We start from the raw sequence: 22,233 nt of genomic DNA on the forward strand, positions 1-22,233 counted from the left end.
TGTTCTCCCCACCCCCCGCTCATGCCCGGTGTCTGTGTAATGTTCCCCCACCTCCCGCTCATGCCCCGTGTCTATCTCCTGTTGCCCCCACCCACCCACTCATGCCCCGTGTCTGTCTCCTGTTCCCCCCACCCGCTCATGCCACGTGTCTCTCTCTTGTTGCCCCCCACCCCCTGCTCATGCCCCATGTCTGTCTCCTGTTCTGCCCACCCCCTGCTCATGCCCCATGTCTGTCTCCTGTTCCTCCCATCCCCCGCTCAGGCCCCGTGTCTGTCTCCTGTTGCCTCCCACCCCCCCGCTCATGCCCCGTGTCTGTTCTCCCCACCCCCGCTCATGCCCCATGTGTCTCTCCTCCTCCTGCCCACCCCCCGCTCATGCCCCGTGTGTCTCTCCCCCTCCTGCCCACCCCCCCCGCATGCCCCGTGTGTCTCTCCCCCTCCCGCCCACCCCCCGATCATGCCCCGTGTGTCTCTCCCCCTCCCGCCCACCCCCCGCTCATGCCCCGTGTGTCTCTCTCCCTCCCCCCACCCCTGCTCATGCCCCATGTGTCTCTCGCCCTCCCCCCACCCCGCTCATGCCCCGTGTGTCTCTCTCCCTCCCTCCACCCCCGCTCATGACCCGTGTGTCTCTCTCCCCTTCCCCCCACCCCCCGCCCATGTCCCGTGTGTCTCTCTCCCTCCCCTCCACCCTCGCTCATGCCCCGTGTGTCTCTCTCCCCTTCCCCCCGCCCCGTGTCCATCTTCTGTTCCCCCCGCCCATGCCCCTTGTCTGTCTCCTGTTCTCCCCACCCCCCGCTCATGCCCTGTATCTGTCTCCTGTTCCCCTCATGTGCCGTGTCTGTCTACTGTTGCCCCCCGCTCATGCCCCGTGTCTGTCTCCTGTTCTCCCCACCCCCCGCTCATGCCCTGTGTCTGTGTCCTGTTCCCCCACCCCCCGCTCATGCCCCGTGTCTCTCTCCTGTTGCCCCACCCACCCGCTCGTGCCCCATGTCTGTCTCCTGTTCCCCCCACCCGCTCATGCCCCGTGTCTCTCTCTTGTTGCCGCCCACCCCCCCGCTCGTGCCCCATGTCTGTCTCCTGTTCTCCCCACCCCCTGCTCATGCCCCATGTCTGTCTCCTGTTCCTCCCAACCCCGCTCATTCCACGTGTCTGTCTCCTGTTGCCGCCCACACCCCCGCTCATGCCCCATGTCTGTTCTCCCCACCCCCGCTCATGCCCCGTGTCTGTTGTTCCCCCCACCCCCCGCTCATGCCCCGTGTCTGTTGTTCCCCCACCCCCCGCTCATGCCCCGTGTCTGTCTCCTGTTCCCCCCACCCCTCGCTCATGCCCCGTGTCTGTCTCCTGTTCCCCCCACCCCCCGCTCATGCCCCGTGTCTCTCCTGTTGCCCCCTGCTCATGCCCCATGTCTATCTCCTGTTGCCCCCCACCCCCCGCTCATGCCCCGTGTCTGTCTCCTGTTCTCCCCACCCCCTGCTCATGCTCCGTGTCTATCTCCTGTTCCCCCCACCCCTGCTCATGCCCTGTGTCTGTCTCCTGTTGCCCCCCACCCCCCGCTCATGCCCCGTGTCTGTCTCCTGTTGCCTCCCACCCCCCGCTCATGCCCCGTGTCTGTCTCCTGTTGCCCCCCACTCCCCGCTCATGCCCCGTGTCTGTCTTTGTTGTTCCCCGTACCCCCCGCTCATGCCCCGTGTCTGTCTCCTGTTCCCCCCTCCCCCCGCTCATGCCCGGTGTCCTTCTCCTGTTGCCCCCACCCCCGCTCATGCCCCGTGTCTGTCTCCTGTACCTCCCACCTCCCGCTCATGCCCTGTGTCTGTCTCCTGTACCGCCCCTCCCCCCGCTCATGCCCCATGTCTGTCTCCTGTTGCCCCCCTGCTTATGCCCCGTGTCTGTCTCCTGTTCCCCCCACCCGCTCATGCCCCGTGTCTCTCTCCTGTTGTCCCCCACCCCCGCTCATGCCTCGTGTCTGTCTCCTGTACCCCCCCCACCCCCCGCTCATGCCCCGTGTCTCTCTCCTGTTGCCCCCACCCCCTGCTCATGCCCCGTGTCTGTCTCCTGTACCCCCCAACCCCCCACTCATGCCCCGTGTCTCTCTCCTGTTGCCCCCCACTCCCCGCTCATGCCCCGTGTCTGTCTTCTGTTCCTCCCACCCCCCGCTCATTCCCTGTGTCTGTCTCCTATTCCCCCCACCCTCCGCTCTTGTCCCGTGTCTGTCTACTGTTGCCCCACCCATGCCCCATGTCTGTGTCCTGCACCCCCCACTCCGCGCTCATGCCCCGTGTCTCTCTCCTGTTGCCCCCCACCCCCCGCTCATGCCCCGTGTGTCTCTCTTGCCTCCCGTCCACCCCTGCTCATGCCCCATGTGTCTATCTCCCTCCCCCCATCCCGCTCATGCCTCGTGTGTCTCTCTCCCTCCCCCCACCCCCGCTCATGACCCGTGTGTCTCTCTCCCTCCCCCCACCCCCTCTCATGACCCGTGTGTCTCTCTCCCTCCCCCCACCCCCCGCTCATGCCCGTGTGTCTCTCTCTCCCTCCCCCCACCCCCCGCTCATGCCCCGTGTGTCTCTCTCCCCTTCCCCCACCCCAGCTCATGCCCCATGTGTCTCTCCCCTCCCGCCGACCCCCCGCTCATGCCCCATGTCTCTCTCCCCTTCCCCCACCCCTGCTCATGCCCCGTGTGTCTCTCTCCCTCCCCCGCACCCCCGCTCATGCCCCGTGTGTCTCTCTCCCTCCCCCCCACCCCCGCTCATGCCCCCGTGTCTCTCGACCTCCCCCCCACCCCTGCTCATGCCCCGTGTGTCTCTCTCCCTCCCCCATCCCGCTCATGCCTCGTGTGTCTCTCTCCCTCCCCCCACCCCTGCTCATGTCCCGTGTGTCTCTCTCCCTCCCCCCCACCCCCGCTCATGCCCCGTGTGTCTTCCTCCCTCTCCCCACCCCCGCTCATGCCCGTGTGTCTCTCTCTCCCTCCCCCCACCCCCCGCTCATGCCCCGTGTGTCTCTCTCCCCTTCCCCCACCCCCTCTCATGCCCTGTGTGTCTCTCTCCTTCCCCCCACCCCCGCTCATGCCCTGTGTGTCTCTCCCCCTCCAGCGCCCACCCCCCGCTCATGCCCCGTGTGTCTCTCCTTCTCCCGCCCACCCCCCGCTCATGCCCCGTGTGTCTCTCCCCCTCCCGCCCACCCCCCGCTCATGCCCCGTGTGTCTCTCCCCCTCCCGCCCACCCCCCGCTCATGCCCCGTGTGTCTCTCTCCCTCCCCCCACCCCCGCTCATGCCCCGTGTGTCTCTCGCCCTCCCCCCCACCCCCGCTCATGCCCCGTGTGTCTCTCTCCCTCCCCCCACCCCCACTCATGCCCCGTGTGTCTCTCTCCCCTTCCCCCCACCCCCCGCCCATGTCCCGTGTGTCTCTCTCCCTCCCCTCCAACCCCGCTCATGCCCCGTGTGTCTCTCTCCCCTTCCCCCCACCCCGTGTCTGTCTTCTGTTCTCCCCGGTCATGCCCCGTGTCTGTCTCCTGTTCTCCCCACCCCCCGCTCATGCCCCGTATCTGTCTCCTGTTCCCCTCATGTGCCGTGTCTGTCTACTGTTGCCCCCCACACCCCCCGCTCATGCCCCGTGTCTGTCTCCTGTTCTCCCGACCCCCTGCTCATGCCGTGTCTGTGTCCTGTTCCCCCACCCCCCGCTCATGCCCCGTGTCTATCTCCTGTTGCCCCCACCCACCCACTCATGCCCCGTGTCTTTCTCCTGTTCCCCCCACCCGCTCATGCCCTGTGTCTGTCTCCTGTTCTCCCCACCCCCTGCTCATGCCCCATGTCTGTCTCCTGTTCCTCCCACCCGCCGCTCATTCCCCGTGTCTGTCTCCTGTTGCCCCCCACACCACCGCTCATGCCCCATGTCTGTTCTCCCCACCCCCGCTCATGCCCCGTGTCTGTTGTTCCCCCCACCCCCCGCTCATGCCCCGTGTCTGTTGTTCCCCCCACCCCTCGCTCATGCCCCGTGTCTGTCTCCTGTTCCCCCCACCCCCCACTCATGCCCCGTGTCTCTCCTGTTGCCCCCCGCTCATGCTCCGCGTCTGTCTCCTGTTGCCCCCCACCCCCCGCTCATGCCCCGTGTCTGTCTCCTGTTCTCCCCACCCCCTGCTCATGCTCCGTGTCTGTCTCCTGTTCCCCCCACCCCCTGCTCATGCCCTGTGTCTGTCTCCTATTGCCCCACACCCACCGCTCATGCCCCGTGTCTGTCTCCTGTTGCCCCCCGCTCATGTCCCGTGTCTGTCTCCTGTTGCCCCCCACCCCCGCTCATGCCCCGTGTCTGTCTCTGTTGTTCCCCCCACCCCCCGCTCATGCCCCGTGTCTGTCTCCTGTTCCCCCCTCCCCCCGCTCTTGCCCGGTGTCCTTCTCCTGTTGCCCCCCACCCCCGCTCATGCCCCGTGTCTGTCTCCTGTTCCCCCCTCCCCCCGCTCATGCCCCGTGTCTGTCTCCTGTACCACCCCTCCCGCCGCTCATGCCCCGCGTCTGTCTCCTGTTGCCCCCCTGCTCATGCCCCGTGTCTGTCTCCTGTTCCCCCCACCCGCTCATGCCCCGTGTCTCTCTCCTGTTGTCCCCCACCCCCGCTCATGCCTCGTGTCTGTCTCCTGTACCCCCACCCCACTGCTCATGCCACATGTCTCTCTCCTGTTGCCCCCACCCCCTGCTCATGCCCCGTGTCTGTCTCCTGTACACCCCCACCCCCCACTCATGCACCGTGTCTCTCTCCTGTTGCCCCCCACTCCCCGCTCATGCCCCGTGTCTGTCTTCTGTTCAACCCACCACCCGCTCATTCCCTGTGTCTGTCTCCTGTTCCCCCCACCTCCCGCTCATGCCCCGTGTCTTTCTACTGTTGCCCCCACCCATGCCCCGTGTCTGTCTCCTGTACCCCCCACTCCGGGCTCATGCCCCGTGTCTCTCTCCTGTTGCCCCCCACCCCCCCGCTCATGCCCCGTGTCTGTCTCCTGTTGCCCCCCACCCCCCCGCTCATGCCCCGTGTCTGTCTCGTGTTCCCCCCACCCGCTCATGCCCCGTGTCTCTCTCCTGTTGTCCCCCACCCCCGCTCATGCCTCGTGTCTGTCCCCTGTACCCCCCCACCCCCTGCTCATGCCCCGTGTCTGTCTCCTGTACACCCCCACCCCCCACTCATGCCCCGTGTCTCTCTCCTGTTGCCCCCCACTCCCCGCTCATGCCCCGTGTCTGTCTTCTGTTCCTCCCACCCCCCGCTCATTCCCCGTGTCTGTCTACTGTTGCCCCCACCCATGCCCCGTGTCTGTCTCCTGTACCCCCCACTCCGCCCTCATGCCCCGTGTCTCTCTCCTGTTGCCCCCCACCTCCCCGCTCATGCCCCGTGTCTGTCTCCTGTTGCCCCCCACCCCCCCGCTCATGCCCCGTGTCTGTCTCCTGTTCTCCCCACCCCCGCTCATGCCCCGTATCTGTCTCCTGTTCCCCCCATCCCCCGCTCATGCCCCATGTCTGTCTCCTGTTCTCCCCACCCCCCCGCTCATGCCCCGTGTCTGTCTCCTGTTGGCCCCACCGCCCCGCTCATGCCCCGTGTCTGTCTTCTGTTGCCCCCCACCCCCCGCTCATGCCCTGTGTCTCCCTCGTGTTCCCCCCACCCCCCGCTCATACCCCGTGTTTCCCTTGTGTTACCCCCACACCCCCCGCTCAAACCCCGTGTCTCCCTCGTGTTCCCCCCACCCCCTCCTCATGCCCCTTGTCTCTCTCCTTTCCCCCCACCCCCGCTCATGTCCCGTGTGTGCCCTGTACCCCCCGCTCATGCCCCGTGTCTCCCTCGTGTTCCTCCCCACCCCCCGCTCATACCCCGTGTCTCCCTCATGTTCCTCCCCACCTGCTGCTCATGCCCTGTGTCTCTCTCGTGTTCCCCCACCACCGCTCATGCCCCGTGTTTCCTTCCTTTTCCCCCCGCCCCCTGCTCATGCCCCGTTTGTACCCTGTTCCCTCTCACCCCCCGCTCATGCCCATGTGTCTCCCCTGTTCCCCCCCACCCACCGCTCATGCCCTGTTGTGTTCTTTATACACCCCGCCTTCCCTTTCCATGGTGGCCATCTTTTTGTTTTTTTTACCACCCGGCGTTCCCACTTTGAGGACAAAAGATATTAGTTGTCTTCATGTATTGAAAAGGATGCTATGGTGACGTTGCACTAATAAAAACCTTTACAACTTTGTTAAAACAAATGTTACAGGGACGTTATGGTTAAGTTGCACTAATAAAAACCTATGAAATTCAATGAAAAAACTTTAGTAAAGGGACATCATTTTTAAGTTGCGCTACTAAAAACGTATCAAATTCAGTGAAAAAACTTTGTTAAATGGACGTTATGGTTAAGTTGCGCTACTAAAGACCTATGAAATTCAGTGAAAAAACTTTGTCAAAGGGACCTTATGGTTCCAAGTAAAACCGAAAAACCCTTGAAATTCGCCAGTTATGGTAAGCTAAGCAACCATAACTCGCGCCACCACCGTGCACTGCTAAGACTAACACCCAGGACATCAAAGATGAAATCACAAATGTCATTGATGACATCACTGATGACATCACATGTCTGGCTCACTCTTTTTTCTTTTGCTGACATATCTAGGCCACATGGTTTTCTTCAGTAAGTCAGAAACTAAAAATGTTATTTTATTTGTAGACGTATCCTTCAAGTAGTTTCTTACAGTAATTCCCTTGGAGTCCAGTCACATCATATGAAACATATACATACGGGAAGACACAAGCTTGAAAGACAGCAATCCTTTTTGTGCATAAAGATAATCAATAGACTTATGAGCACTTTCTGATAGTTCTGTTGTTTTTTTTATGGCTGTACTTTCCCTGTATATGGTCATATTTGTATACATTGTACTCACACTACTTTCCTTAGGGTCCAATCACATCAAGTTATCCATATACCTAGGGTAAATAGCAGCTTTGAAACAGAGCAATCATTTATTTGCATGAAAATAATCAGTTAAATTATGAATTGCTTCTGCTGCTACTTGTGCTTTTTTGCTAACTTCACTTTCCCTGTATATACCCATATTGGTATGTGTTCTTGCGTCTTTGTGTTTTGTCTATAGTAATGCAATTATGTAATACATGTGTTTTATTAGCTACTTATTACATATTTCACAGTACACAAAAATCTATTAAGAAAACAATTATCATTTCATTATTCAACATATTAACATTACGAATATTATACCTTCATCTTGTACACTGCACACAATGTTATGTTTCTGTATGAGTAGCTTAGTATACTAGATAGAACCCCATAATAGAATGCTATTTATATCAATGCATTGTTCAATGCACTAATTAGGGTATGATATTTATTGCAATGATCCTTGACACTTGTTTCGCAACATTATAATAAGAATCCCTTGTACACATATTTCATGAAAAATACATACACATGTGATGTCATCAGTGATGTCATCAATGACATTTGTGATGTCATCTTTGATGTCCTGGGTGTTAGTCTTAGCAGTGCACGGTGGTGGCGCGAGTTATGGTTGCTTAGCTTACCATACCTGGCGAATTTCAAGGGTTTTTCGGTTTTACTTGGAACCATAACGTCCCTTTGACAAAGTTTTTTCACTGAATTTCATAGGTTTTTAGTAGCGCAACTTAACCATAACGTCCCTTTAACAAAGTTTTTTCACTGAATCTTTAATATGCATATGTAACAAACCCATCTGCTCTTGGACAGTATTTCAAAAAGCAATGTGTCTTATTGATATGGAAAAGATGAATATGAAGCAAGCTATATCACCTGGTGTTACATAGAAAGTGGTTTACTTTGAAACATAATCTATTTCTGCAGAGAATTGTGTGCTGCACGCATTTGACAGCATTGGAAAAATAATAATTGCTGTCATAATGTCACCAATTACCTGTTTCTAAAAATAGGTCGGTTAATCCCTAAAAACATCAAAGTAGAGCAGAGAGTTTGCTCAACCAAATTTGAGTAACTTGTAAAAAAAAGTTTAATTTCAATGTATGAAACGTTGGAATCCTGAGAATGCTCTAAATGAACCATCTTGCAATTAATGTGTCTGACATGTTTGCATGCCACCCTTCAAATCAAGGGTGTCACATAGTCCCCTCAAAATAAAACAAGCATTGGCAATGACAACAGTTTGGGATTATGGGTAGGATTCAGAAAGGCACTTACCAGGCACTACCCTAGTGGTATTAACTGGTCATTGATGTTAGGAGGTGCAAAATGGTGCAAGTGCTTGGGCATCTAATGGCAGTGCCTGGCAAATGCCTATAACTAATACACAAGCCAAAACTGTTGGCTTTGCCAATGCTTGTTGTAACAGGACTTCAGTGAATGACACACATAGTATGTGTGCATTGCGTGAAGGCAGACCTGCTTAAGACATTTGTATTACACCAGGAGAGGAATAAATACTCCAAATAAGTAAGGAACTCACAAAAAAATGCTTTGAAAAAATCTCCTGGCATCCACTTTGAGTGCCACGTGTGATGGTAAGTCTTGCTTAAAGCGAGCTCAAAGAGTTCCCACCAGGAGGTGTTTTGGGCAGGGATATGCAGGAACTGTATGGTAATGGCCACAGGGATAAGCCTGTCCATGGGCAGTCAATGGGTGGGCAAATAAAGAAACAACACCTAAAGGTTGTGTGTTCCTTCTCACATGCCATTCCTCCCTAGCTATACCCTAATTCAATAGTATTGTCTTATAGGTTTCCCAAGGCACACCTAATAGCCCAAACTAAAAAGCCTCAAGCCCTATAATCAATGCCCCATTTTGATTATAGTGGCTAAACCCCCCCATACTTGGTGCCACTGCTGGCCAGTGCATCCTTTGCACTGGTGCCTGCCTCCCGCAAAATGTGTGAGTCCCCTTTGTAGATTGGATGAATAGTGCATTTCTCTGAATCATTAAACAACAAAGAAGGGCATAGTCTGTGCTTTTTGAGATGCATGATTCTTTTCGAATTGGCCCAATTAATGTTAGTATGGTCACATGGGAAGGTGGGCGCTCTAATCCCCCTGCCAATGGGTATCTTTCCAGGATCTTCACAATCCAAGACCTTCACCTTTAGGATAGCAAGATCGAGTGGGTTGTTACCTTGCAGACAGGGAAACTTTGCATCCGAAAGCAAGTGCATTCTTTGGGCCTCATTACGAGTTCTGCTTGCGGGAACCCGCTAAGGACACCTGGTTTTCCAGACCTCCTTAGCGGGACTCGCAAGCAGACCAAGATGCTAACAACGGGACCGTTATCAGGAATTACTGTGCCATTCCGACCTTGGAGGACCCGGTAATTCCTCATTCAAGGAACCCGGGCCCGTTGTTAGCATCCTCCCCATTCCCATTGAGCCCTATACGGGCTCGAATGGGATTGGGGATGTACTTGGTCCGGGTTCCTTGAATGAGGAATTACCGGGCCCTCCAAGGTCGGAATGGCACAGTATTCCTCATTCAAGGAACCCGGACCCGGTATCCGGTAAGGGGGTAGAAATGCCACTAAAAGCGGCATGGTTACCTCCTTCCTCGTAATGAGGCCCAAATCTGGTGATTTCACAATATGACAGTGGGCCTCATTACGAGTCCGGTGGCAGCCTTGGCAGTAAAATCAGCAGGCTCCCGCCGGACTTATGCATTTTTCCGGCGCCTGGTTCCACTGAAACACTAGGGGATTACGACCCCGGTTTTCCTGGAAGTCAGGCGCCGGAAAAATGTAAATCCCCGTTCCCATTTGAGTCATATAGGACACAATGGGAATGGGGATGAGGGAAGCACTGGCACTGTTAATAACGGTGCCGGTGCTTCCCGGAATGTCTGCAAGCGGCTGCCGTTCCGCCTGCCAGGTGAGACCTGGTGGGCGGGACGGCAGCCAGACGCAGACTCAGTGTGTGCCGGTCCGGTAACAACGGTGCCGATAGGCTTACCAGCACCGTTGTTACCGGACCGGCATGCTCATAATGAGGCCCAGGGCAGGATAATTATTTTCAAAATGTGATGTTATGCCAGCGGTATTCAAACTGGGCTTTGGCTGCATTCCCAGGGAGGGTGCGAGACCCAAGCCTGAAAAGTTAAAAAAGAAAATATATATATATATATATATATATATATATATATATATACATATATATATATATATATATATATATATATATATATATATACATATATATATATATATATATATATATATATATATATATATATATTTTTTTTTAGGGAGGAATAAAGAAGCAGGGCTGGGGGAGCCCTTTGAACAATTAGATCACTGTACTGAGGAAAGCACCCATTAATGCAGCGGTATTTAAACTGTGGGGCACGGCTTCCTGGGGGGTGGGCGGAAGTGCCACATTCCCAGGGAGAGTGGGGGGCGAGACTCTAGCCTGAGGAAAAAAAAACTTTACAAAAAATGTTTTTAGGGAAGAACTTGGAAACAGGCCTGGGGGGAGCCCTGGGCAGCTGCAGCTCATCCATAATGGGTGATGGGGCATCAACCCAGTGGCCCCCTCACCCATTATGGAGGAGCCGAGGAGCCAGCCCATTGAAACACTGAGCACCCTCCCCTGCTTTTTCAAGCTGAGTGAGTGTTCCTGGACTGACTGAACTGTCAAGGGAAACACTTCCCTTTGACAGTTCAGTTCCCCAGCTGCACTTGCTCAATGAGCCATGCAAGGCTCGGGCGCTTTGCTTCGCCAGTCTTGCATAGCTCATTGGAAATGCTGACTGGGGAATTGCATGTCTGTAGGAGCTCCTGTGCTTCCTCACACATACAGACAGGGCAGCATGGAGCAGGGCATTTCAGCACACACACTCAGGCCCCTGCACACATGTGCAGGAACCAGGAAGCTTCCCGATTCCTGTTCATGATGCATGAGCTGCAGTGCTGGGGAGGGAACTTCAGGACTGGGGCAGAAGGTAAGTTTATGATCATATATTTTTTATTTATTTATTTATATGTATGGATGTGTGTATGCTTGTGCTATGAGTGAGTCTATGATGATGGGTGCTCGTGCGAATGATAGAGTGTGTGCAGCGTGAATGTGAATGTATGTGTGTGTGTGTGTGCGTGTTTGTTTTGGTCCATGGAACTGAAGTTGGCATGTGGGGGAGGGTTGTACAACAAAGGCATTTTAAAAATGCCTTTGTTGCACACTTCCCTTACCCACCTGCCAAAATCAGCTCTGCTTCTGAGGCGCAGTGGAGCCCAGGGGACAGGGATGGTACTTTCGTACTGGATATCTATCACAGATGTCACCTAAAGACTACTGTGTAATACTAATTTGCTTTTATACTGGTATATCACTACCGTAGTGGTCTTCAAGTGATCTCCCATCACAGTCAGATGCCAAGAACTGCTCTTGAGTTGCATGTAAGTGTGCGACCATGACAGGAGGAAACGTGTCAGTAGCAGAGAAATATACCACAGTTGACAGCCATCTTTAAACCCAGGTGTGGTAGCTTTCACCAGAAAGGTCTTCTGTAAAGTGCTCTGAAAGAAGGATAAATGCACGGACAGGCACAACTGCCCAAGAGGCCATCATTGACACCCCTTAAAATGGCGCAGGAGCGCAGAATCAATCGAGCGCTTTTTCAACTGTGCCGTCTGTTGTTATTTTGTGGCTACCGGCAGAGTTGCCACAGGGATTCTAGTTTATCTTATCTGTACGGTTTGTGCATATCTGACAATCTCAATGAGCAAATATGTAAAATAAAGAAAAAGGCTTAGACGAACGGGCAAAGTGCCTGTGAACTGCGATAAAGCAGAAAGGTCATTTGATTCCTGGCAGATCAACAGAACGAGCAGGTTGAGAAAGCAGCACACCTGACGCTGATAGGAAAGTGAAAGTACGCCTTATTCGTGATCCAGGAAAAGGTGTGCACCAATTGTTCCCCTCAACCCCCACAGAACATAGCAAGCTCTTAGCTAGATCATTTTTGAAAATATCAATTCTACATACCTGTCGAAAGGGTAGTGGCAATGAAATGCTTAGGAATTGAGACTAAATACAGATAAAGGGAACAATACTTACACGAGACACTTGTGAAGTTCCAAAGTGAACAGGTCCTGTGAATCAGGAACTGGTATTCTGATGCACAAAGGTTGTGGAAATCGAAGGCAAGACAGGGTTATAGAAGCAGGATTGATCGCCATCTGAGTGTCAAGTAGTTACTGGGCCTCATTACGAGTTTGGTGGTAACTCGCTACCGGCACCGCCACCCGCGATTGGGCAATAACCGGCCCATTAAGAGTTCAATGTGCCGGCAATTGCCTATTCGCGTGTGGCGGTATTGCTGGGCTCCCGATCCCCATTCTGCCCCATAGGGCAGAATGGGTGTGGGAGCATGGTTGCACTGGCACCGTTCATAATGGTGCTACTGCAATTACGAGATATGCTCGCGGGTGCCGCACAGCCCGCCAGGTCAGACCTGGCAGGCTGTCAGGCACCCGCGAGGAGAACTCATAATTCGGCGGTACGGTATGAACGGTGCCGGTGCCTTACCAGCACCGTTCATATGGAATCCGCCATTATAATGAGGCTCACTGACTGCATCAACAGCTAATGAAAAACGGGACTGGTGAGAATAACGTACACGTACTGAAAGGGAGAATTGAAGGGCAAATGTGAATGGCTGCAGAGAAATCAACATACTAAGCAGACAGTCTGGGCCGAAGTCTAAAACTAATACCGGCTGTCGAGGGCAGAAAACCAAACACAGCCAAGCCAAGCTAACTGGCATGCTTTAGCACAACACTCAAGCAAGCTGAAGAAATGACCACACTGTAACTAAAAGCAAGCAAGGATTCAATGACTGGACAAGTATAGCCATGGAACTCATCCCACCATACTCCTGTGATGTACAAAATATCAGTAGCTTGCTTAGAGGCGTCAACATTGTACTCCTTTCTCATTCATGCATTTGTTATTGACTTCTATATTCATAGGAACTACAGGGCTCTAAGAAAGATCATCAGGGGCGGGCACATGTAAACTGAGGGGTGTCCCAATACTTGGTAGAGGAATCCCACTAGGTCATGATCACTAGCTTGTAGTGCATCCCCTTATTCTGTTGTAAGCGGAATCCACTTCACCTCATTCCTAAGAACAGAAGTCTGCATTCAGGCTCTTCAGATGTGTTGGACTACAACTCCCATCAGCACTTGCTAGCATAGACGATGTTGAGGGATCATAGGAGTCATAGTCCAAAACAATTGGAGATACCAAGGTAGCAGAACCCTCCATGCCTTAGAAGATAAAAGCAACCATTACTAACTTAATTCTCACATACACATGTCAGAGCTCAGAAAGGATTCTATGGGCAACAGACATAGACACAACAACTATAGCCTAACAGCCAAACTAGGAAAACCATGTTAATGGATCAGAACACAGGTAGGGGAAGGATGTAAAAAACTGAAAAAGGATTTCAGAATGCCAATATATACATCAATGTAAACGTGAAAACAACTCGGTGAACTGACATCAGTAAATTCCATACATAACTCAGAAAAAGCCGCCTGTGACCTAGGAAAGGATATTTAATTTGTAAAATGCTGAAATGCTTCCGGGTGTTGCAGAGGCGAAACTCTGATATTGCATAACACGCATTTCCTATAAAGGGCAGTTTTAATTTTGTCCCGGGTTGGATACGTACAAGATTATAAACATGACAGTGGCAAGGTCGGAGGGGTGCGGAAAATGGGCCCCAATGAAAAAGGGGCCCTTAGTTGTAAATAGCAATTATTTCCTTTTGTGACAGACTGAGTAGTACCCAAAGGAGGAGTGCGTTGGTCAAATGTATTGCATATTCTGAATTTTAAAGGATATGTGTTCACTAACGCTGTTCAAAACTACTAGCCGCATAGTGAAGTAAGAAATCAAAGTGGCCCACTTGTGCCAAAAAACGGGCCCATTTTGACCAAAAGAACTGGCCCACAGCTGGCCCACATTAGAATGTGGAGCTTTCAATCCACGCATTGCCCTATTACCCTTTAGGCCAGCCCGAGCCTGGTCTGAGGCACAGCTAGGATGGGTCTCGAATTTTAACTGATAAGGGGTAGAGGAAATGCACTTTTTATTTCATTGGTGATAAAATGGTAATCAATGCATATGCAAGCCTCTCCCCTTTTCCGCGGCCATGAATAGCTTCACCTGAGCAATCAGTGGCGCAACAGCCTGTGGGCAGATCGACTAGAGTGCCCGCTTCCCGAAATATTGGCTATCTCTTGATTTGGCCGACCTACAAAGCTGTGGTAGAAAAGTCCAGGAAACAGACAGTAAATAGTGCCTACGGCTGTACAGTTAACAAAGGCCCGGCAATTACTTGTGGAAAATGTTTCATTGTTAGCTTCTGCATTCGCATGTATACATTGTTAGGCACTTGAAATCGTGATGTTCGGATTTACGTGTCAGGGAAGTGATTTTTAGGATAGGGAGACAGGACGCTGCCCATTCTCACAGCTGTTCTTAAAGTGTGTGGTTTTAGACATGAGGGAGAGTTAACTACTTGGAACATCGAAGCAGCACCAGAATAGTCTAATTATAATGTGGAAAGGAGTGAGATGCTCGCCCACAGTTTCTGATGTTAGTGCCCCTCCCAACATTTGAAGGGTTAGCCACCCACCGCCAAGAAATGTTAGTCTATATGCACCCCTGTGAGCACTGTAGGTATTTATAAATATTTAACCATTAAATCTGGAGACTAATGATCCTAAAGTTAGAGTATGTTCAGTTGCGGATGCTTGCACAATCATTCAGTTTAGCCGATGATGCATTACACACAGTTTAGCCATTAAGGGTTTCACAGCTGTACTTATTAGAAGAAGCATCTGTTTACGGTCACATGGCTTTTGCAGGACTTTGTTGTGATTCAGCAGCACAACAGTGAATGGGTCCAAAGCAGTGTTCAGTATAAGAAACCCTACACACAGGTTCTCTACAAGAATGAAAAAGGTCTTGTCAGGGGAAGAAAAGTCCCAAATCCAAAGGGCTTCCTATGCCATATCAATCTTCTCCTTCTGGACAAGATCCAAACAACTGCACATTTTAAACCACAAGGACAGCATCCACTGTGGTTGGTGCTCACAAGATCTCGTTTTAGGCAAGATTCAGGATGAGCGATCACATTAGACAATACAATGAACTAACAGGATCCCATATAACCTCTATGGGAGGTGGTCTACAGGGTAGAAATCAGCACGAGAAGACCAAAGAGACTCAGAAATAGTAGCCTCCCAAGGCTGAGTTAAATGGGGGCCCTAGGAGAGGACACCTCGTCTTGTCCACAGAACCCCCAGGTGGCTTCCAATTCAAGAAGGATTCTCAAGGCTGACAGTCCTGTCAATGGGAGGCACTGGACCTAGTGCCTAAAAGGAAGCAGCAGTGGGTTCTACTCAAAGCAGAAGGCCACAAGTAGAAGTTACTCAGCCTCCAATTCAGGGTGGTCACATCAGGGACGTCATTTCACCAAAATACCAGGGGTAGCGGAAGTGACATCACATGACTCTTGACCTCTGATGACATCACAGGAAGTGACGTGATTTGACCCCACCCCAAAGTGACATCACGCAAAGAGGTGGAACACGATCTTTCACCATTTGACAGAACAGGAATTGGCATCACACAGGATTGTTTCTAAGTACACTACAAACAATATGGTTATGATATCGCTGTAAAGTGATACACATTTCATACAAGAATGGATCACCATATGCATCATTAATATCAGTGCGTATGGGCCCATAATACCAAATTACTGTGCATGCAAGCAGACGTCCAAGGCCAAACGATAATGATGTATTATCATATAGCAATTATGCTTAAGCGCTTCATATAGAACAAATATACATACAATATCACCTAACCTGTGTTAGTACACATTTATCAACCTCAGCAGGATGAAAGGCTGAGTTGACCTTGCCGGGAATCAACCCTGCAACCTGCATCTCACACACATTGCCGCAGCAAGCGCTCAACCCACTGAACTATCTTACTGCTATAGCTATCAGAAAACAAGCCACTCCAGAAACAAAGAGCCACATGTTGCCGGCCACAGCCCATGAGCCTATATATCTAAAAAAAAATGTTTTAGTTGTAGCAAGGGAGACCACAGGGGTAGCAAGGGAGACCTCAGCGGTCACAGGTGCGACCCCTGGCGACCCCTAAAGGATGTCCATGGGTCACACTTCAGCATCGGAACAATGATTTCCACTAGAACTATTGATGAAAAAGACTTGCACATTTGAACAGTTCAAATTCAAGCATCGAATCCTTCATAGTGGGAAAGGAAACATTCTTGCATGCAAGCATCCATCATACTACTCTCTAGACAATATTACATCACAGTGAGACAAGCTCAAGACAGACATGATGTAACTTTTATTCCTTCTGTTCCGAAAGTTCCCAAACAGTAGGTGTAATCGTACACCATTCCTTTCCCTTCTTGCCCAGCAGTTCAACCAGCCTTTCTAGTTTTTTTGTTTTGTTGCCAAAACTCCTAACATCTGCCTCCATGCATACATACCACTGCAATGTTATGGTATGTTATGTATCTTGCATTTGTATAGCGCCCACTACCATAGTACATAGCGTGAGAAAAAACAATAAAAAATGTTATTTTTCTCATTTATTTATATAATGATTATCAGAACCCTAGGTTTGTGCGCAGAGTGCTTAAAAACGGATGTACGTGAACAATTCGGAAAGACCAAGGTTTTTTTGGTCGAATTACCAAAATGTTTTGGGGCTTTTCCCACTTTTCTTTTTTCATCATGTAGGGGGAAACCTCCCTACACCACTCCCACTTGCTGTACCCTAAATTATACCCTTACCCCTAACCTATCTAATTATTGATAAAAATGTGCGAGAATCTTGCATAAATGTGACCAAAAAAACGTGGTCTTTTCAACCTTGTTATTTTGTGATTCGTTTCTTTGGGGTAATACCCTTAAGAACACCAAGCCTGCCAATTGCCTAGCTGTGGTCAGACCTCTGAGCCTTCCGCCTTGTCATGGTAAAGTAAGGCCTGTAGAAACCATGCCCAAGAAAACACGGCATGCAAAGCCCCGCTATTCACTCCCTTGAGCCCCGAACTGAAATGTTTTATAGAGGGAAAAGCTGGAAGGAAATATGGGCACATTTGATTGAGGGTGGGATTGTGACCACAGCTCCCCTGAGAAGAAGCCCCAGTCCGCGGTCCCTGGAGGTTCCTGAGTCCTGCTAGGGCCTTTATTTTTATTGTAATATTGGTGTGTGAGGCAGGAATCACCTTACTTAGGCTGAGGCTGGGTTATGTTACCAGAACACAGCTGTGCATCATACTGCATTGGTTTTCCCAAAACAGAGGTGTGCCTCATACTACTGTAGTGTTCCCAAAACAGAACTACTTACTACCACTGCGTTTCACGGAGATGTCCATCCTAATGATGCAGTTTTTCTGAAACAGGCCTGTGCATCTTACTACTGTAGTTTCCAGAAAATAGCTCGACATCCTGTGGCTTCTGTGTGCGTTGCCAAACCGAGCTTTGTATGATGCCACTGCAGAGGGCTCCCTTAAAAGGCTGCAGCGTGCTCCACAAAGCGCAGGTGAGCTTCACCACTGTGCATTGTCTCTGAAATGGGAATTGTGTTCTGCTCTTACTTATACGCAGCACCTTCATTTCCGGTTTCTCTTGGTGTTGGGTGGCTTATGCTGAAGTGAAAATTGATTGCTCCTTCCAATTCTTGAACCACTTGATCACTTCCATAAAGCACATGAAGTATTTTCCCTGTGCCAAGGAAGTGGGACAATTTGTAGAACATAATTAGACAATTCAGGGATGCTATGCATACAGGAAATAAGACACAAACAGCAAGCAACCCAAAACCAAAACCTGAACAAGGATTTGGGTTGCTTTGGGGGAGTGGGAGGGTTGTTGAGCCATGAGCTCAGCTTGTGGAGGAAAGAGGTGAAGAAAGAAGGACTGCTAACATATGATGAAAGGGCAGTCCATATCGTGTGCATGAACGATGAATCCCTCCCTCTTTCAGCCCAGATTGACTGGCAGCATTATTTGGCAAAGCATTTAGACTGTACAGCAGTAGGACACGGCTTATGAAAGTCTATAGAACACTTAAAAGGTGTGTACATTTATATATAGCTAGAGTGCGGGGGTGTGACTAACATTACAGCACACATGGTAGTACAATTATACCTGATTATAGGCCTTTGGTTTTAGGTTGAAAGCTTTAAATTTCAAACTCCATCCTTTGAATGTTACATTGTGATTGTTTTGTTCTCAAAAATACATATATTTATATTCAGTAAAAAAACACTTTGTTAAAGGGACGTTATGGTTAAGTTGTGCTACTAAAAACCTATGAAATTCAATAAAAAAAAACGTTCTTAAAGGGACGTTATGGTTAAGTTGCGCTACTAAAAACCTATGAAATTCAGTAAAAAACGTTGTTAAAGGGACACTATAGTTCCAAATAAAACCGAAAAACCCTTGAAATTCGCCAGTTATGGTAAGCTAAGCAACCATAACTCGCACCACCACCGGGCACTGCTAAGACTAACACCCAGGACATCAAAGATGACATCACAAATGTCATTGATAACATCACTGATGACATCTCATGTCTAGCTCCCTCTTTTTTTGTTCACTGACATATGTAAACCAGGTGCCTTTCTTCACTGTCAGTCAGGAATTAAAAAAGTAAAAAGTGCTATATTTGTAGTCCTTACCCTTCTCATGTTCTTACAATACTTTCCTTAGGGTACAGTTACATCATATCTTACATATACATAGGAGAAGAAGGAATCCTGAAACACTAGAATCTTTTCTGTGCATGAAGTTATCTAGTTTGGTTATGAACACTTTCTGGTTACCCTCTATATGCTTTTATTTGTATGCATTGTGGTCTCTTTATGTTTTGTGTGTAATAGTACAATTATGCAGTAAGGGAAGCATTCGTAGATGCTTATGTTTCACAGTATGCAAAATTCTGTAATGGAAGCATTTAACAATTTAGTATCCAACATGGGAAGATTTCGAATATTGCACCTCTATTGCGTATGCTGCAGACAATGCCTAAGTTTCTTCATGAGGTCGTTCATGTACTGAAAGAACTCAGTAATTCAATGGAATTTTTTAGCAATGTGTTGCTTAATGAACTATTCGGCATATGATAGTTCTTCAAGGATCTCTGATAATTTTCTGCCAATATTATAATGACAATCCCTTGTGGAGGCTCTGCTTGAAAACTAAATGCACATGTGATGTCATCAGTGATGTCATCAATGACATTTGTGATGTCATCTTTGATGTCCTGGGTGTTAGTCTTAGCAGTCCACGGTGGTGGCGCGAGTTATGGTTGCTTAGCTTACCATAACTGGCGAATTTCAAGGGTTTTTTGGTTTTACTTGGAACTATAATGACCTTTAACAAAGTTTTTTTACAGAATTTCATAGGTTTTTAGTAGCGCAACTTTACCGTAACGTCCCTTTAACAAAGTTTTTTTACTGAATTTCATAGGTTTTTAGTAGCACAACTTAACCATAATGTCTATGAACATCTGACTTCATTGCACACCTTCCGGAGAATGCCACATGACCATATGCTGGCCTACAGCATGATGACGTGTCCGAGAACCCGTACGCACTTCACAATAAGATCTGTGCTTCATGGACAGTGTGGAACTACATTTTCTACTGATGTGGGCACTTGCAACTTCAACATTTCCCTTGTACATCTCCAACACCAATTCATACTCAGCCATTAACAATCTAGTACACAGTACATACTTTTAGCAAAACTGCTATTTATCTTAAAATGACATCAGCTAAGGCCATCCCTACTCCCCAAGAGACACCACCACTGCTGTAATCAAGGAGCATGAGAAACACTGGTCCCTAGCTTACAAATAACAAATGCGCAACATTTTCCCCCGTCCTCCTGCCCCTCCATATTACTGTTTGGTGCCTCTTTCCTCAGTTCCGTTCGCAACTTTCGTTCTTAGCTGTCCTCCCAAAAAAAAGCCATCCATAAACAAAATAAATGTTCCGTTAGGAACCACCTTTCACAGTTAAAAAATAGGACAAAAAAAAAAGCATAGACTCCATCTACTTTATATTTCTCAGTAAAGTACATAGACGCAATAAGATTTTCCAACATTTTCCTTTGCAGTTTGTGTTATGCTAATGGTAACATTGTAGCATTCATCCTCCATTCCAGGGACTGGAACGGTGGATAAAGGGCCAGCAGGCCAAGTTATCAGCCCAATCGAAGCGAGAGTGCATAACGAGGTCTCTGGATCATTACCCCCCCTTCTACCCCAAAAATGGGGGATGGATGCCATTAACAATCTAGATTTCCAAAGCAGTAACACATGCTACTAAAAAAGATTCTTTTTCGTCCTAAACCGAGACGCCAAGAAGATCCTTTTCCAAGATGGCCACCATAGAAAGGGAAGGCGGGTGTTCCATACAGGGCCCCTCTTCGCTGTCCATGACAGCCTGCAAAAAGCAAAAAGGAAACCCTGTGACCATATTACCACAAGCACATTTTTCTTCCCTTTGAAATGTATCCTAATGTCGAACAACTTTACCACAAAGCCAGTCCCAGGTGCACATGGCCACTTTAATCCTATGTGTTGTCCCTTCTGGTCATGACCAGTAGCCACATTGTCTGGATCATGACCTTATACCATGACCCAGACATTCTCCCCACTGCCCATGGCTACAGCCTACCCCTCAGTCACTGAAGCTGTACCGCTATTTTTTTTAACTACATTATGACAAATACGAAAACACTGCCATATCTCCAACACCATGCTTTTCGGTCATTGCCAATCAGCCTTACGTAAATTTACTGTAAATCCACCCACGTTGTTTTTTTTTCAAAACTGTCAAAAGAATGCACAAATGATTTGTCATATTAGGTGTGCACAAAATCCCTACAAACTTTGTAAAATCATTCGCAATCATGTCAGAAATATTCCAACCATCAGCAGTAACCCTCACCTCCCCACACATTATTTCATAAATTTCACAAGTGCAACGGTGAGAAGATATTATTATCCCAAGGGTTCAGCCATGTATTCTTTTACAAACGTTGATCTATCGCAAACATTTCCAATGCACCTTACCTCTTTTAGAAAAATACGAAATCTGACAGCAGAGTGCATCCATCTTGTGCTAATCTTGTCCATTGCTGCATCTGCCTACAATAAATTGCCCTGATGTCACTAAATCATATGGCCCTCCCCTGACCCTCACATAACCAACCCTAGTGATATTGAACAACTTTCTCGGTGACGTTCCTCTCCAGCGTAGCCAAATGCGCCCATAAGCACCTACTTGGCATGACGCAGAACCTAAAAATGAACACAGATCGACTACAACATAGCACATCACAATTTGCAATAATAAACCGGTTTTTAAAAGAAAACAGTAACATTTTACATTTTGTAAAGTACTTTTATTTCACAATAAACTGTCAGAGAACATTAGACTATTACCATATTCAATCAAATTGCAAATGTGTTTCTTCGCTCGTGATCGAAAATGTTAATCGTGAGTCACACGTTGTTCTTTTACCATACACAAAGTATTCATTTTCGATAAAGGAAATGCTTCGGTCGCACAGTGAATTCCAGGGCATTGGCATGAACTTGGGCCTAGACCACCATAAAAGATGTTATGTTACTCCTAAGCGCCAGTGCAGCGTACGGACACATGGGCCCTGCGCGATTGTCCCACAAAACAGTCACAGTGATCCAGCTATTCAAGAGTACGTGCCCCTGGCGTATAAAAAATCCATCACTTGGCATCTGGAATCCATGGCAATCGCAGTAAGGCAGCATGTAGCTATTTGGAAAACATAACAGAAAATACGTATCAATACCCAACCTTTATTACAATACATCTATTGATTTCTTAATTCGGCATACAGTTTAAACTAACGATTACTACATACAGCAAACAATTTAAAAAAAGACAAAAAGAATGTGGAAACTGATACACAAATCGATGTGGTCATACATGACATTTTAAAGAAATATTAGCGTTGAACCTGGGTGAATGTAGTGATAGTCTACAAACGCTGACATTCTGCACTCCCCATAACTACAAAAAAATGACAACTACACAGAAAGATAGTGCTTCAGTTACACTGCCAAAATTAATGTTTAGGTAATAAAAAATTAAATCTTGTTCCGGTGTACAGTCGTCAAAAGCAAAC

This window comes from Ambystoma mexicanum, chromosome 2p, assembly GCF_040938575.1.
Source record: "Ambystoma mexicanum isolate Mex_15411 chromosome 2p, UKY_AmexF1_1, whole genome shotgun sequence".
Taxonomy (NCBI): Eukaryota; Metazoa; Chordata; class Amphibia; order Caudata; family Ambystomatidae; genus Ambystoma; species Ambystoma mexicanum.